We start from the raw sequence: 15777 nt of genomic DNA on the forward strand, positions 1-15777 counted from the left end.
ACACAAGTTTGCTTTTTTGAGCTGAGGACACTGTCCCAGGGAGGAACACCAAGCTCCCCTTCTCCACAGATGTTGGCAGCCAACAGGTCAGCAATTTCAGCCCACTCTCAGGAGCTTTTCTGGAAACAGCAGTGTTCTGCTTCTTCTCTTTTCCTGCCCCCCCCCACCAAGTCTTAGATGATTTTAAAAAGTGAGTCTCCTTTTACCCATTCACGTTTCCCTCCTTCCCTCCCTCCTTTCTCTCTCCATCCTTTTCACAGTGATATGGTGACTATCTCCAACATTATCAGCACAGCAAAGAGCAAGACAGACCTAGCCTGTCCTCATGGAACTTACACTTCAGAAGGGAAGACACAAACGAAGCTTTTAATTGATTACAGTTGTGATAAGTTCAGTGGTATTATACATTTTTGCTCATCCTATGGAGGAGACTGAGGCCCAAGGTGAGGCAGGTTTGTGGGTGGGTGGAGACCACCTGCTATCTTTAGAGAATGTTAATTTCAGCCTCAGGTTCTTCTGGTACTTCCTATGTGGGTCTATGCTTCATGGACCCAGAGGCTTCTGCCAGGTCAGTGTGTCTGATTGTCCTCTGATCCTCCAAATGGTAGACCTCTCTCCTAGCCCCAGGGAAGTGAAGGTTTTGCTAATCCCTCCCCCACACCGTGCCTGGGAATTAAAGCCCCAACTCCAGTGTCCCATGGACCTGTTACTCTTTGGCAGTGCCAGTTCTAGGGCTCAGGCAGAAAAAAGTTGGCACGAAGAAGATATAGCCACCTCTTCCAACTATTCCAGTCTTTCAAGTCTTTGACTTAGAAAGAGGCTCATACCTTACCTCCGACCTTTGCTATCACTGCCCTGTCTGCACCTTTGAGGCCTAGTCATCGATACCAACTGTCAATGCCTGGTCAAACCTGGGCAGGGGGTCAGAGGAGCAACCTCTGGGGGAACCCAGGCTAGAGAGAGGACCTGGCCTGTGTGTATTCTTGTGCCCCAAAAGAACTCTTATTCAGTAACGTGGTGGTATCTCCTTTCTGCTGTTTCCATTTTGTTCAGGGCCAAGAGTCATTCTGGCTGGAGAACTGGCAATAATTGGAGGCTTCCTTGATTCTCAGCTCCTGGGTGGTGCCTGGAATAGCCCCAGGCTCCTACCAGGCAGCTGGGCAGTAAGTCAGACTCTGTGTCGGGCCCCTGTACCCTGCATGAATGCCCATCAGGGACCCATTCAGAAACTGATGACCACTTCCTCTTCTGCCCAACCCACCACCATGGCTGACCTTGTGATATATGTCCTGCCAGCATGCTCCTGGTTTTCAGAGTGCCTGCCAGCAGGAGCAGATAGGACAGACCAGCATGGGGCTTTACTAATGGGAGCTAAGCATTTGGGAGCCCTTGAGGTCTCCTGGAATTCTAGTCTGGCTCAGCTACAGAGGGGCTCAGAGATTTCCTAAGCCAGTCCTCTCATTTTATAGCTGCAAAAACTGGGGCCTGTTAATTTGGTCATTTCAATAAATACTTTGACCTTTTAAAAATTGAATTTATTGGAGTGACATTAGTTAATAAAATTATATAGGCTTCAGGGATACAATTCTATAATGTGTCATCTGAATATTGTGTTGTGTGTTCACCACCCCAAGTCAAGTTTCCTTCCGTCACCATTTATTCCCCCTTTACTCTCTCTTCCCTCCCTCCACTTTCCCTCTGGTAATCACCGTACTGTTGTCTGTCTGTGAGGGTTTTTTAAAAAATCTCTTCACTTTTTTTGCCCAGTTCCCCTCCCCTTTGATAGCTATCAGTTTGTTCTCGGTATCTATGAGTCTGTTTTTATTTTGTTAGTTTATTTTTTTTCATTAGATTCTACATATAAGTGAAATCATATGGTATTTGCCTTTCTCTGACTGGCTTATTGCACTTAGCATAATATTCCCCAGGCCCATCCATGTTTTTGCAAAGGATAGGATTTCTTACTTTCTTATGGATGAGTAGTATTCCATTCTGTAACTATACCACAGCTTTTTTTTTATCCACTCATCTACTGATGGACATTTGGGCTGCTTCGAATTCCTGGCTTTTGTAAATAATGCTGCAACAAACATAGAGGTGCTTATATTATTTCAAATTAGTGTTTCTGGTTTCTTCAGATATATTCCCAGAAGTAGAATTGCTGGGTCATAAGGCAGTTACATTTTTTATTTTTTGAAGGAACTTCATACTGCTTTCCACAGTAGCTGCCCCAGTCTGCATTCCCACCAAGAGTGCACCAGGGTTCCCTTTTTCCCACATCCTCACCAGCACTTGCTATTTGTTGATTTACTGATAATAGCCATTCTGACAGGTGTGAGGTGATATCTCATTGTGGTTTTAATTTGCATTTCTCTTATGATTAGTGACGTTTAGCATCTTTTTTTACATCTAGTGGCCATCTGTATGTCTTCTTTGGGGAAGTGTCTATTCAGGTCCTTTGGCCATTTTTAAAAAATTGGATTGTTTGTCTTTTTGGTGTTGAATTTTATAAGTTTTTATAAATGTTAAATATTAACCCCTTATCAGATGTATCATTGGCAAATATGGTCTCCCATTCAGTGGGTTGTTTTTTCATTTTGTTGATTGTTTCCTTTACTGTACAAAAACTTTCTGGTGTGATGTAGTCTCATTTTTTTTTTTTTTTTCTTGCCTGAGGAGATATATCAGAGAAAACATTACTATGAAAAAATGTCAGAGATTCTACTACCTGTGTTTTTTTGTAGCATTCTTATAATTTCAAGTTTTACATTTAAGTCTTTAATCCTTTTTGAGTTTATTCTTATGTATGGTGTAAGAAGGTCATCCAGTTACATTTTGTTATGCACACATCTGTCCAGTTTTCCCAGAACCATTTATTGAATAGACCATCTTCACCCAATTGTATATTCTTGCCTCCTTTGTCAAATATTACTTGACCACAGAGGCATAGGTTTATTTCTGGGCTCTCCCATTTTGTTCCATTGATCTATATGCAGGTACCATGCTGTTTTGATTACTATAGCATTGTAGTATAGTTTGATATCAGGTGATGTGATCCCTCTAAATTTGTTCTTTCTCAGGATAGTTGTGGCTATTCAAGGTCTTTTGTGGTTTCATATAAATTTTTGGAATATTTGTCTTAGTTCTATGACATACACCATTGGTATCTTGATAGGAATTGCATTGGGTAGTATGGACATTTTAATGATGTTAATTCTTTCTATCCATGAACACAATATAAACCTCCACTTATTTGTATCTTCTTCAGTTTCTTTCTTTAGTGTCTTATGATTTCCTGAGTATAGGTCTTTTATACCCTTGGTTAAATTTATACCTAGGTATCTTTTGATGCAATTACAAATGGGATTGTTTTCTTAGTTTCCTTTTCTGTTAGTTCATTATTGGTGTATAGAAATGCAATTAATTTCTGGATATTTATTTTGTATCCTGCAACTTTACTGAATTTGTTTATCAGTTTTTACACTTTTTTTTTTTTGGTAGAATCTTTAGAGTTTATTATATTATGTCATCTGCAAATAATGACAGTTTTACATTTTCCTTTCCAATTTGGATGCCTTTTATTTCTTCTTCTTGTCTGATTGCTGTGGCTAGGACTTCCAGTACTATGTTAAATAGGAGTGGCAAAAGCAGACAACAATGTCTTTTTCCTGATCTTAAGGAAAATGCTTTTAGTTTTTGCCCACTGAGTATGATGTTGGCTGTAGGTTTTCATAAATGACCTTTATTATGTTGAGGTATGTTCCCTCTATTCCCACTTTGCTGAGAGTCTTTTTAAATCATAAATGGGTGCTAAATTTTATCAAATGCTTTTTCTGCATCTGTTGATATGATCATGTGATTTTTATCCTTCATTTTGTTTATGTGGTGAATCACATTTATAGATTTGCAAATGTTGTACCAACCTTGCATTTCTGGATCTTGATCTTGGTGTATGATATTTTTAAATGTATTGCTGGATCTGGTTTGCTAATATTTTATTGAGGATTTTAGCATCTATGTTCATCAAAGATTTTGGCCTATGATTTTCTTTCCTTGCAGTGTCTTTCTTTGGTTTTAGAATTAGGATAATGCTGGCCTCCTAAAATGAGCTTAGGAGTCTTCCCTCCTCTTGAATTTTTGAAATTGTTTGAGAAAAAATGGTATTAATTTTTCTTTGAGTGTTTGGTAAAATTCTCCTGTAAAGCCATCTAGTCCAGGACTTTTGTTTGTTGGGAGTTTTTTTTTTTTTTTTTTTTGAAATTACTACTTCAATTTTACTAATTGTAGTCTGTCTATTCAGATTCTCTGATTCTTCCTGATTCAGTTTTGGAAGACCATATGTTTCTAGGAATATCCATTTCATCCAGATTGTTTAATTTATTGGCACATAAATGTTAATAATATTTTCTTAAAATTCCCTGTATTTCTGTGAGGTAAGTTACTTTTCTTTCATTTCTGATTTTGTTTATTTGGGTTCTCTCTCTTTTTTTTTTCTTGATAAGTCTGGTTAAAGGTTTGTCAATGTTGTTTATCTTTTCAAAGAACCAGCTCTTGGTTTCATCGATCTTTTGTACTTTTTTTTTTTTTGCTCTATTTTATTTATTTCTGCTCTGATATTTATTATTTCCTTTTTTTCTACTCACTTTGTGCTCTGTTAGTTGTCTTTTAATACTTTGACCTTAAAAAAAATCAAACTCTAATTATGTGTGAAGCATTGTGCTAGGTACCAGAATACAGGTTTCTCTCACTTTACTTTTAGGAAACAAATACATTAGTACCTGTTTTTGCTAACTGAAAGATATCCGAAGAGCATTTTTGCTTTCTCAAATTTGGCAGCAAGCTAGTTATAGAGACAATGTGCACCCTGAGTATCGAGAGTAGTCCCACCAAGCCCTTTCCTAGGAATGACACTCCATATCTCAGCCTTAAGCCACCATACCTTTGAACTGTGCCTGCGCTCATCTGTGCTTTATCTTGATTTATTTTCTGCATCTGTTAGCAAGATGTGCCCTATGGTAATTACTTCTTTGCTTTACACCATTTCTTCTACAAAGGTATCATGAAGACACTTTACTTTATGATGGGGGGTGGAGGAGACCTGCAATAGGTTGAATAAAACAGACAAGACCCAGGTGGGCAAGTTCAAGAACTTAGTTCCACAAATCCATATTGAGTGCATTGGCATATTAATAGCTAATGAGTGACTTTTATGTGCCAGGCACTATGCTGGGCATTTTGCATGTATTTTCTGGGTCCTCACTACAACCCTGTTAAGTAGATACTATTATCATTGCTATTTTCCAGGTGAGAAAACCGAGGTTCAGAGAAGATAAGTTTCTTGCCTAAGATCACACAGCTAGAAAGTAGCAGAGACGTAAACCTCAGGTACATAACCTTAGATGCTTTTACTGGGAGGTGTAAGTTCCTTGGATTATGTAGATGACAAAGCTACTGTGACCGTGGCTGGAAAACCTCATGGTCAGTGGGGGCACCAGGCATGAACAGGCCATTCATTGCTGGGAGGACAATGCTGTGGCAGCCAACACAGGGACTCTGGGGACACAGGAGCCTCTTACCAGAGAGCAATGTTCTCTCTGCAGCACCATACAGAGTGACTCAGCCTCTTGCCTCCCCTCCTTCAGCACACCGCCTTATACCTACCTGCTGCTACACATACACTCAGTTTAATACACACTCATGTGGCTGTGACAATAACCACACGGCCTCTGCCCTGAAGCTGGACCACTGTGCCTTCCCCTGTAGGCTGATCTCCCAGCTCAGATTCTAGGCCCCAAACTGATGCTCAAGCCGGGAGGATCTCTGCCACGAAGAGCCTTGCCTTCTTCATATGTTAAATGTAGAAAATCACACCAAGCCCCAGTCGCTTTTAAAATTCCAGTTAATGTATACTGATTGCTCAATAGCACGGGGCACAAATGCGTGCTCTGTAATGTTGACTCTTACAATTCTTGAAACCAAACTGCTCACTTTGGTCCTAGATGATTTGAGCCATAGCTGCCTTTTCAAACTCATTTTTACCACTCTCCTTCGATTTTATTACACTGGAGCCACAAAGGCGTCCCTGCAGGAATATGTCGGGCACATGCCTGCTCAGGGGCTCGGTACTTGCTGTTCCTTCCATCCAGCAAGCTTTCCCCCTGGGGCCTTGTGTCTTGTTCCTTTGCTTTATTCAGGTTACGACTCACCTACCACCTCCTCTGGAACAACTTCCTTGACCCCCTAGTTTCAAATAACACAACCATCACCCAGCTCTTTGCTCTGTCTTCTTACCCTACTTTGATTTGACTCATAGTGGTTGACATTTAATTTTGTAATTTGTCTGTCACATCTGTCTCCTTTGATAAAATATAAACTCCCCAAGGCCAAGATTCTTTTAGAGGAAGTGTTCACCAGTGTATCCCCAGTGCCCAGAACAGTGCCTGGCATATGTGCTCAACAAAATAGACACCTCAAATTCTTCATTCATAATCATTTATTTTGGTAGTTGGGCACTGATTTTTACCCAGTCCTTGTAATCAGGTCTTAGGTCTGAGTTGACATGGGGACCTGCTTGGCACCTCACTCCCCTGACCTCCCAGAGCCCAGGAGGCCACTGCTAAAGTCACCTTCATCCCTGATGCTCCTCTTGGTTGTCTCAACTTGAATTGTGCCATATGCCCAGATTTTCCAGCTGCCATGCCAACCTTACCCTGACTGCGGGGATCTGAAAGCCTGCGGGATGGAGCCATAGGCATTTCCTGCTGTTCCCCAGTGTGACTCCTCTGTCCCAGCCAGGGCGTCCTGGCCACCGCCACCACCAGGGATGTCCGTCTCCACACCAGGCTCATTCACTTCTCTGTACCTTCACTTGTGTTGTTCCCTGGGCTTCATTAGTGCTTTTCTCTGCCAATTAAACCTGCTTCTCCTAACATTTCAGCTCAGGGGTCTTCTCTAGGGAGTCTTCCCAGACTTCATGTGATGTAGTTGCATGGCCTCATGGAAAAAAGGAACAAACAGTGACTATGGAATCAGTCATGGCTCGAGTCTTGATCACAACGTACTCAGTTCAATTTCTCTCTGCACCTTGAGCATCCAGGCATCATGACACAGTAAATCCACCCTGCGATGGGATCGTGTTCTCAATTAGGATTATAGATCAGAACCCATCCCTTTCCTATTTTAGAAATAAGAAACCCATTTCCCAGAAAGAGCAAGTGACTAGCCCAAGGTCACACAGCCAGTTACAGGGATATAACCCCGTGAAAGTATGGCCTGACTCCCTGCATCACAGTGTGCCCATCCCTAAAGTTTTACCACCTGGTTCAGTCCCACTGTGGACTTGGGAACCATCTTTTCTTTGATGGAGGGAACGAGGCTCCCCAGATCATTATTTTGGAGGTTCAGCCCTGATTCAGTGTGGTTGCTGGCTCAGCTCAGACCTTGGACTCCAGTTTTAGCAAATGCATTTATGTACTCATTCAGTCATTCTGTCTCACTGTGGACATTTCTTCCTCTCTGCAGCCTTTCCTGACTCTGCGCACTGCCCGCCCCTACTCTGTGCACCTATAAGGCTCTGGTTTTTGCATCTAAGCATGCATAGGGTTGTGCTGACATGCCTGTCTCCTCCCAGAGAGCGGAGAACACAGGAAGGCAGGCTCTGTGTCTGTGTTGTCCTCACTGTATGCCCTCACCTGACATCTGTTGGATGTTCAGTTACTGGTTATTGAATAAATGAATTATTAATCATCTACTCTGTGTTTGGAGCTATGCTAGCTGAATAAAGTAGCCTCTGCCCTCAAGGAGCTCCCCATTGTATAGTAGAGGTAAGTGGGCAGACATAGGCATATGACATAGGGTGGCTATGAGGGCTGCCCCATGGAGGGAAGCACAGGGAGCTGGAATGACAGGCATCTAGCTCTGTCTATATCATAGGTTTTGCAGGAAAAGGGAGGGCTTCCTGGAGGAGGTGATCTTTTAGGATAGACCAGTTGGTGTAGACTGGGGAAGAGGGAGGGGGGAGAAGAGAGAGAGGTGAGGAAGCTGTTGCAGGAAGAGGAAGCAGTTTTTGTAAGTACGTGGAGCCAGGGGGCCTTCAGTGTGATCAGGAAATGGCATGGGTGGAGCACTGAGTGCTGGGGTGGGCTAGGAAGGGAGGCTGGAGAGGCAAGCAGACACACCCCCTATACACAAAGGTATAGGCTTGTATAATACCAACTCCCGGGGTTATTCATTTACATACAGCTTCACACACACATGGTCAAAGATACTAAGATACTTATGAAACATCTTATCACTGCTGCATGTGCACGGCCACACACACACACACACACACACACAAACACACACACACACTGCAAAATAAATTGCCCCCTGAACCATTTACAGTCTTTCTACTCTCATTTCCCTGGAGTATTCTACCTTTGATTCCTCGTCAAGCAGTGTATTCCCTCCAACCCCCACCCCCTGCCTAACCCTGACTCTAGCGGTCCCCATTCCCTTCCTCCCTCTGGCACATGAGGACAGAAAGCTAGGACCACCCTGGGCACCCAGCCAAGGGAGGATTTGGACTCAGGCCATATGGGCTGGGCTTGGCTCACCCACCCCCACACAGCTTCACTTAATTCCAGGGCAAAGCTCTGATCAAATGTGCAGCAGAGAATAGAGAGGCAGAGGCAGAGAGAGAGAGGGAGAGAGAGAGAGAGAGAGAGAGAGAGAGAGAGAGAGAGAGAGAGAGAGAGAGAGAGAGAGAGAGAGAGAGAGCAAGCATGCTTTCTTTGCCACAGCCCAGCAGCAAAATGGCAGTAAGCTCTCCATATTCCTCCGTCTTACTCAACTTCCCTTTTGTTAGCCAACTTGGCTGCTAGGTGCAGGTGGCAGAGGAAGAGCCAGGGGCCCATCTTCTCCCCAGAGTTTCCCAAACCTCTGCCTATGACCTCATAGGGTTGTTGAGCCAGCTCTGCCTGGTTTCTGGGGCTGGAAGTGCCTAGGATTCCTGCCTTGGGTGGGAAATGCCAGACTGGCTGTTGGGGAAGATGAGAGGAGCCAGGCATGCTGAGGGCTGGGGAGGAAGCCCTTATACCATAGACTTGTATGGCCAACAGAGGTCTTATGGGAAACCCAGTGTTTCTGGTGGGAACGGGAGGCTCAGAGCAGCGGGCAGTCAGCCTGACTTCACACAGGGAGCCCATCTCAGAGTTGGGATCAAAACTCAGGTTCTCCTTCCGGATCCCTCAAGATGGGAATCATTGTTTTAGTTCTCCACCCCACCTCCCAAAGCTGATTCTCAGCTTCCCTACATCTCACTATTGCTATAAAACCATCTATGACTCCCCACTGACTACAGGATTAAATCCAAATCCCTTAGATTTTCATTTAGTGCTTAATGCATACCTTCTAGCCATCCTCCCACTAACAAGCTGTACCTTCTCTGCCTTGGTGTCTTTTGCCTGCTGTTCCCGCTGCTTGGAAAACTTGTCCCACCTTTCCCACCTCCTGGTGGGCCCTTTTCTTCAAAGCCTTGCTCATCATTCAAGTTGAAATCAATTACCATCTGCCTTGTAGTTAGAATTCACCTGATCTCTTAGCTTCCCCTATTCACTGATAAACTCCTTAAGGACGAAGGTAATATTTTATTCATCTTTAAATCTTCCACAAAATTGAACACAGTTTCACAGATGCATTAAGTGTTCAATAAATGTTTACTAAGCAAATGAATGAATAATGAATGAATGAATGGGTGAATGAAAGACAGAAGGGGTAATAGTTTGGACACCAATGTCCTGTGATGTTTCAGGTGCTTCCTATTCATTACCTTTAAAAAAAAAAATCTTTACAATAATCCTGGGTGGCATGTAAATATTATCTCCATTGAGTGATGAGGATGCTAAGGCTCAGAGAGACAAAGTAACTTGCTCAAAGTTCCACAGCTAGAGAGTGGCAGAATTGAGATTTGATTGCAGGTCCATCTGCCCCTACAGCCTGTGCTCATTTCTGCTGCTCAGAGCACATTTATTGTATAAACATCCTCTGAGGCTGATCTCCTCAAAATGCCACCTCAAAATCCACCAGCCGGGGACTCTCAAAGACTGTGTGGGGTGACTGCAGACTTTTTCTCACCTGGAGATCCCCTTCCCTGCCTCAGCCCAAGTCAAGGCATTGTGTTGCCACCCCTGTCTCTCAGATCCTCACAGGCTGTTGCCAGGAGCTATTTGGTGGGTGGTTCAGAGCCTAATTCCTAGAACCAGACTGCTGGATTCAAATACAGGTAGGTCTCATTTTCCAGGCAAAGAAAGGAGGCTCAGAGAGTCACCGGTTCAAGGATATACGGGAAGGAAATTGTAACATTGGAATTTGAACTCAAGTCAGGTCTGCTATCTACTAGCTGTGTGACTTTGGGCAATTTACTTAACCTCTCTGTGCCTAGATCCTCATCTGAAAAATGAGGATATTGATAGTACCTACCTCACAGTGTTACAAAGCTCTTTGAAGCAGTGACTGACTCACAATAAATGTTCTGTGTGTGTGTGTGTGTATGTATGTGTGTGCGTGTGTGCGCTGTCATAATTATCCAGATTTTAATTTTCTTTCCCCTGAGATTCAAGCCCCAAAGGATTTGCCTTTTCCCTTCTCTTTCTGGGAAGAGTGATTCTGAGTTTTGTGTGTTCTCGACAGGCCCCTTAAACTCTCTAGGCCTCCTGTGTAAGATAAGGAAGCAAAATTGGGCATGGAGAAGAGCTCCAAGGAAAGCTAAATCAAAGTGACTTTTGTGGTGACAAATGCTTAATAATAACTTTACAAATCCAGTTGAATTACTATGGATAACAACTCTCTCTCTCTCTCTTTTTTGTATAGATACCATTTCTGTCTCCCAGAGAGCACGCAGCTCCAACCCTGAAATCCACCCAAAAGAATCATTAGTGGGAAAACAAGCTAAAAATAACCCCAAAGGAAGCAGCGCCAGCTCAGAAGCAGTTCTTAGGAGGTGGGGGCGGCCACGGAACCTCTTCTGTTGTTTCTGGGGTAATAGATTCTAATTTCTAAATTTGGAGTTGCTTTGGAAGGGGGGTCCTTTTCCCCAGCCCCCAGTCTGGGCCCCCATGTCATCTTCAGTATGCCCCTGGGCATCTGGCCTTGTGCCATCTCCTGGTGGCCTAGGGAGGGCTGCCACAGGTTGGGGCCCCACTCCTGGTCCCACTGCTGATTTGGTTACTACCCTGTGGGACCTGGGTTCCCTCTCCCCTGGGAGTGGAGGGGCTGCCTCTCTGCCGCATCCTGTGAGTTGGTCTGACCTGGGGCGCTGCCCTCCATTGAAGGGCTCTTCGGGCTTCACATACACAGCTTCACCACTTTCTCCTCAAGACAGGCTCCGTCTTCCAGGAAAAGAAAGGAGGCTCAGAGAGGCTGAGTCGCTGGTTCAAGGACACACAGGAAGGACAGCATAGTGTTGGAGTTTAAACTCAGGTCAGATCTGCCTGATGCCAAAGATCACAAATGTTCCCTTAGGAAGCCCTGAATTGAGGGGCTCACCTTCTCCCAGGGCCCACAGGATGGGGATGTAGGCAGATGCACAACAAGTAACAGAGACCGCATTTGCCCTGATAGTGTTTCCCAAAGCGATGCTTTGTCTCTGCCAACAGGGAGGGCCGTGTTTCCTTTCTAAGCCTGGGGTGGGGGTGGGGGGCCCCCTAGGCAGGAACTGTGTCCCTCAGACTGGGCTTTCCACAAGGCAGGTTTGTGTCTCCCCCATCAGAGAGGGAGTTCCCAAGGGCCGGACTCCCCATTCAATCTAAGACTTCGCCAAAACAAGACTGTCCCGAGGGCAGGGGCCCTCTGTCCCCTCTTAGATTTGGGGGCTGCCTCATGAAGGAGCTGAAGCTGCCCTGACAGGCAAGAGCCCCTCAACCAGGGGCCTCACTCTCCTCACACTAAGTTCCATCAGGCCCTGTTCTTGGAATCCCTTGCTCCCTGTTTGCCGCTTTCCTGCGATCCAGAGCTCTGACTGGCCAGTGACTGATGGAAAGGGCAGAGGCATAAACATGGGACTCCCATGGTGGGGACTGAGGCTGTTTTTCTCCCTCAGCGGAGATGAATGCTCGTCCCTGGGAAGGCTGACGGCTTTCCTTCCCAAGAGTGCTGCAGCTCCTCTTGATTGAAATGTGTCCCTGTTGTGATGATGAGGCCAGCTCTGGGGGTGGAGATGGGGCTCTGGTGCCCCCTGCTTGGCCTGTAGTCTCCGTCCGTCTGGGGAAGATAGATGACGTTATTCCAAGCCGAGATGATGCAACCAAGGTCAGAGTGAAGTGTTTGATTGGAATGTCAGGGGCTGCGGCCTGGTTCTGCTGGGGTGATTGATTTCCCAGTGGTGCTTGTCAAAGGCGCAGCCATGCCAGGGGGAGGAGGCACAGGGGAGTCGGTGAGTGACCCTGGGGAGAGCAGGGTGGTGGGAAGCTGCTGGTCCCTGTCCATTCTGCAGTGAGGGTACCCAAGGGGCTTCTGCATCTGTCAGTGGATTTGCCTCCTGCAAAGGGGGAACTGAGGCACAAGGAGGGAGGGTGATGTGATAGGAAGCGTTATTGGCATAGGACACCAGAGCTCCAACCTCAGCCTTCAATTCTGGCTGACAGGAACTATTTCCCTTCTGCTCTCAATCCCTTTGGGTCACCTGACTGGTCCTGACCCGTCCTTGTGCTGAGAAGAGGGTTGTGGAAGAGGGTGTGGTTGTCCTATGACCCAGACAGGACATGGCCCATCCTATAGTCTCCCCTTATCCCTCTGGGCCCAGCTGGGTGGCAACAGAGTTGAAAAGCCACTGACCCTCATCTGTGCTGGACAGAAACTCTTCTCATTGTCTCCAGAGATGAACAGGTCAGTTCCACATGGGGGAAACTGAGGCAGAGGGCTGGGCTTCGTGCTACCCCATGAGCAGCCCTCTTGCATTCACAGTGGCCCTGTCCCAGGAGCTGAGTAAGAGCTGGGGGTAGGCAGCCGGCAGGGCTCTGTCCATCCTGCCTCCCATCTTAGAGGGCCGACTGCAGGCCGGTGCTGAATGGAGTGAGGCCAAGGCAGGGGAACTGTGAGGCGTTCCTGGGTATAAATAGCTACAGTGAGTGTGCTCACTCTCCTTGCCTGGGTATAGGAATGTGGTCAGGGAAAGAAAAGGCTGGGGAGCTGGCCAGGGAAGGGAAGCTGAGACTGCAGAGAGAGGGGCGACATGCGCACTCAGGCCAGAGTGGTGCCTACAGGGGAGGGGCTCGAGGAGATGGGAAGGCCTCGGTCTGGAGCCTGGATCTGTGGTTTGGGGTAAGTTGAAGAAGAAGATAAGATGGAAACCTGGGCTGGCAGGCTTTAAGAGAAGTCCCTGGGTGTGAGGTGGAAGAGGGCTGCTGTTGCCAAAGCATACAGCCTCAGAAGGCTGGGTCCAGGGCGTTACATTCAGTTACCCTGGCTGGTTTGGCTCAGTGGATTGAGCGTCGGCCTGCGAGCTAAGTGTCGCTGGTTCGATCTTCCAGTCAGGGTACATCAGAGAAGGAAAACTCTGACTCCAAAAAACCTCCGCTGCCTTGCGGCATACCTCTTCAGGGGAAAGGCTAAGGGAGTAAACCCCGACAGAAAATCCGGAGCCGGAGTCCCTAAGGCGGTTTGACGTTGTAGTCAACACCGGCAACTCCTGCGGCGCACCTGAACCCAAGCTGTATCGACTCCGTCTTTCCCTTGGACCCTTCAGCTGCGAAGAGAGGGGGGGTCTGCTGCATGGGCAACAGCAGACCCTCCATATTACCCTGCCCAGGCTCTGTAGCTTCAGCGTCATCGCAAGATGTCGATTCAACACGGGAGGAGACAGATACCATGTCACTCCCGAGTCGGACTGCACAGCCATTCTCGGCGGTGCAGATAGACTCTGAAGAAGCTACACCATCGTCTCTCGAGACGGACGGCTGCCGACGACGACCACCCTCACCACCACCCTCATCACCATCATCCATCACACCATCACCACCACCACCATCATCACCATCACTTTTATCACCACCCTCATCATCATCATACAATCACCATCACCACCACCCTCACCACCATCACCACCATCACCACCATCACCATCACCACCATCATTATCATCACCATCATTATCAATGTCATTATTACTACTACTCATTAGTCACTGTTCTTGTTCTTCCCTCCATTCCTGCCTGATGCTTTGTAGTTTATTCTAAGGCATTTCCACATTTTTTAAAAAATAAAGGTGTAATCAAAGGCTTATGAAGTAGGCAGGGTTGCTCTGATTGTCTTCATTTTACAGCAGAGGAAACTGAGGCTTGGCGATGGTCAGTAGCACACCCAAGCTTGAATAGTGTGCTTGTGGGAAAGCTATTCCTAGCACTGCGTTCTCGTCCCAGCGCTGGCCCAGAGCTCTTCCTGCTTCATCTTGCAGCTGTGGCATCACCATCGCTCTCCCTCTCTCCTGCTCCTTCTACTGCCTGGCATCAGCGTGGCCTGGGGAGGAAGAGCCCAGCTTTGATCAAACGAGAGAGGCCTTAGCCACAGCGTACAAAACTAGGTGTATGCCCAGAGGCACTTGCCTCCTCCCTGCTGGGCTCCAGTTACCTCATTTCCACAAGCACATTTTGGGGCCTGATGAAGTCGAAGGGTTCTTTCTACCCTGCTTGTCCGTGATGGTGCCACAGAAAAAAGCCATAGGAACACAGAAAGAAATAGAGAAACACAGTGAGATGGAGACATAGACCCACGTGGACCAGGACAGAGACCCAGCCAGACCTGGGGAGGCCAAGCAGAAGGACTCATTAAGATCTAGGAAGATAAAGAAATAGAGACAGAGACAGAAAGCAAGAGAGGGACAGAGAGCATATTAGAGGGGACTGAAGAGGCCAAAGCCTGGGAGGAAAAGCAGGACAAAGGGGCTGCTGTGTCTGTGCAGGGTCCCCACCTGCTCCATAGGGGCAGCCAGTGCAGCCTGCAGGTGCTCCTGCTGGGCTCGCTGGGTGGGCAGCTCCTGCGTGACGGCATGTGGGTGCATCTCTGTGTGTTGGGCTGTGGGATACTTTTGTTTGGACACCAGGAAGGATGTTGGGGCTTCTCTCATGGCTTCCTATTTCCTTCTAGCCTGGTCCTCATGGCAGAGAGACTGCTGGTTTGGCAGCCCCTGGCCCTGTCATAGCAAGCTCCCCAAAATGGGATGTGGTGGAAGTGGGGCGACAGGTGTAGGCTGCATACATAAGGGAGCTGGAATGGAGCCTGTGGGAGCTCCCCACTCCCTTGCAGAGAGTTGGGGTGGCTTCTTTCCTCCTGCAAAGCTCCCTTGTCAGGTCTCAGCCACAGAGGCTTTGCAACACTGGTCTGGAGGTTGCGCTCAAGTCTGGCTCAGACACCAACTCACAAAGTGACCTTGAGCCAGGTTCTGGCTCCTACGTTCATGAAGGGGTGGGAATGAGCAAGCTGTGCTTCTTTTGAGTCTGGGAAATGGACTTCTTAACTCCTATCAGTGCCCTCTGGGCCCTAAAGCCCCTGCTCTTTGGGCAGAGAGGCCGAGGCTGCCTCCCTGCTGAGTGTCCCAGCAGGCACTATGTGACCAAGCGCTCTGGGGCCGTCACTCGCCTCTTCCCATCATGTGTTTAATTCACAAACCCAGCATTGTCACTTTCCTCTGTAGAAGCCCTCCTGGCTTCCCATTGCCCTCAGAAAGAGTTCAAGTGCTTCCACCAAGGTCCTAGACCTGGAGGTGGCTGAGCTGCTCGACCCCAACTCCCCGCTCCCTGCCCA

Source organism: Furipterus horrens, unplaced genomic scaffold (genome assembly GCF_987537825.1).
Source record: "Furipterus horrens unplaced genomic scaffold, mFurHor1.1.pri manual_scaffold_11, whole genome shotgun sequence".
In the NCBI taxonomy this organism is placed as follows: Eukaryota; Metazoa; Chordata; class Mammalia; order Chiroptera; family Furipteridae; genus Furipterus; species Furipterus horrens.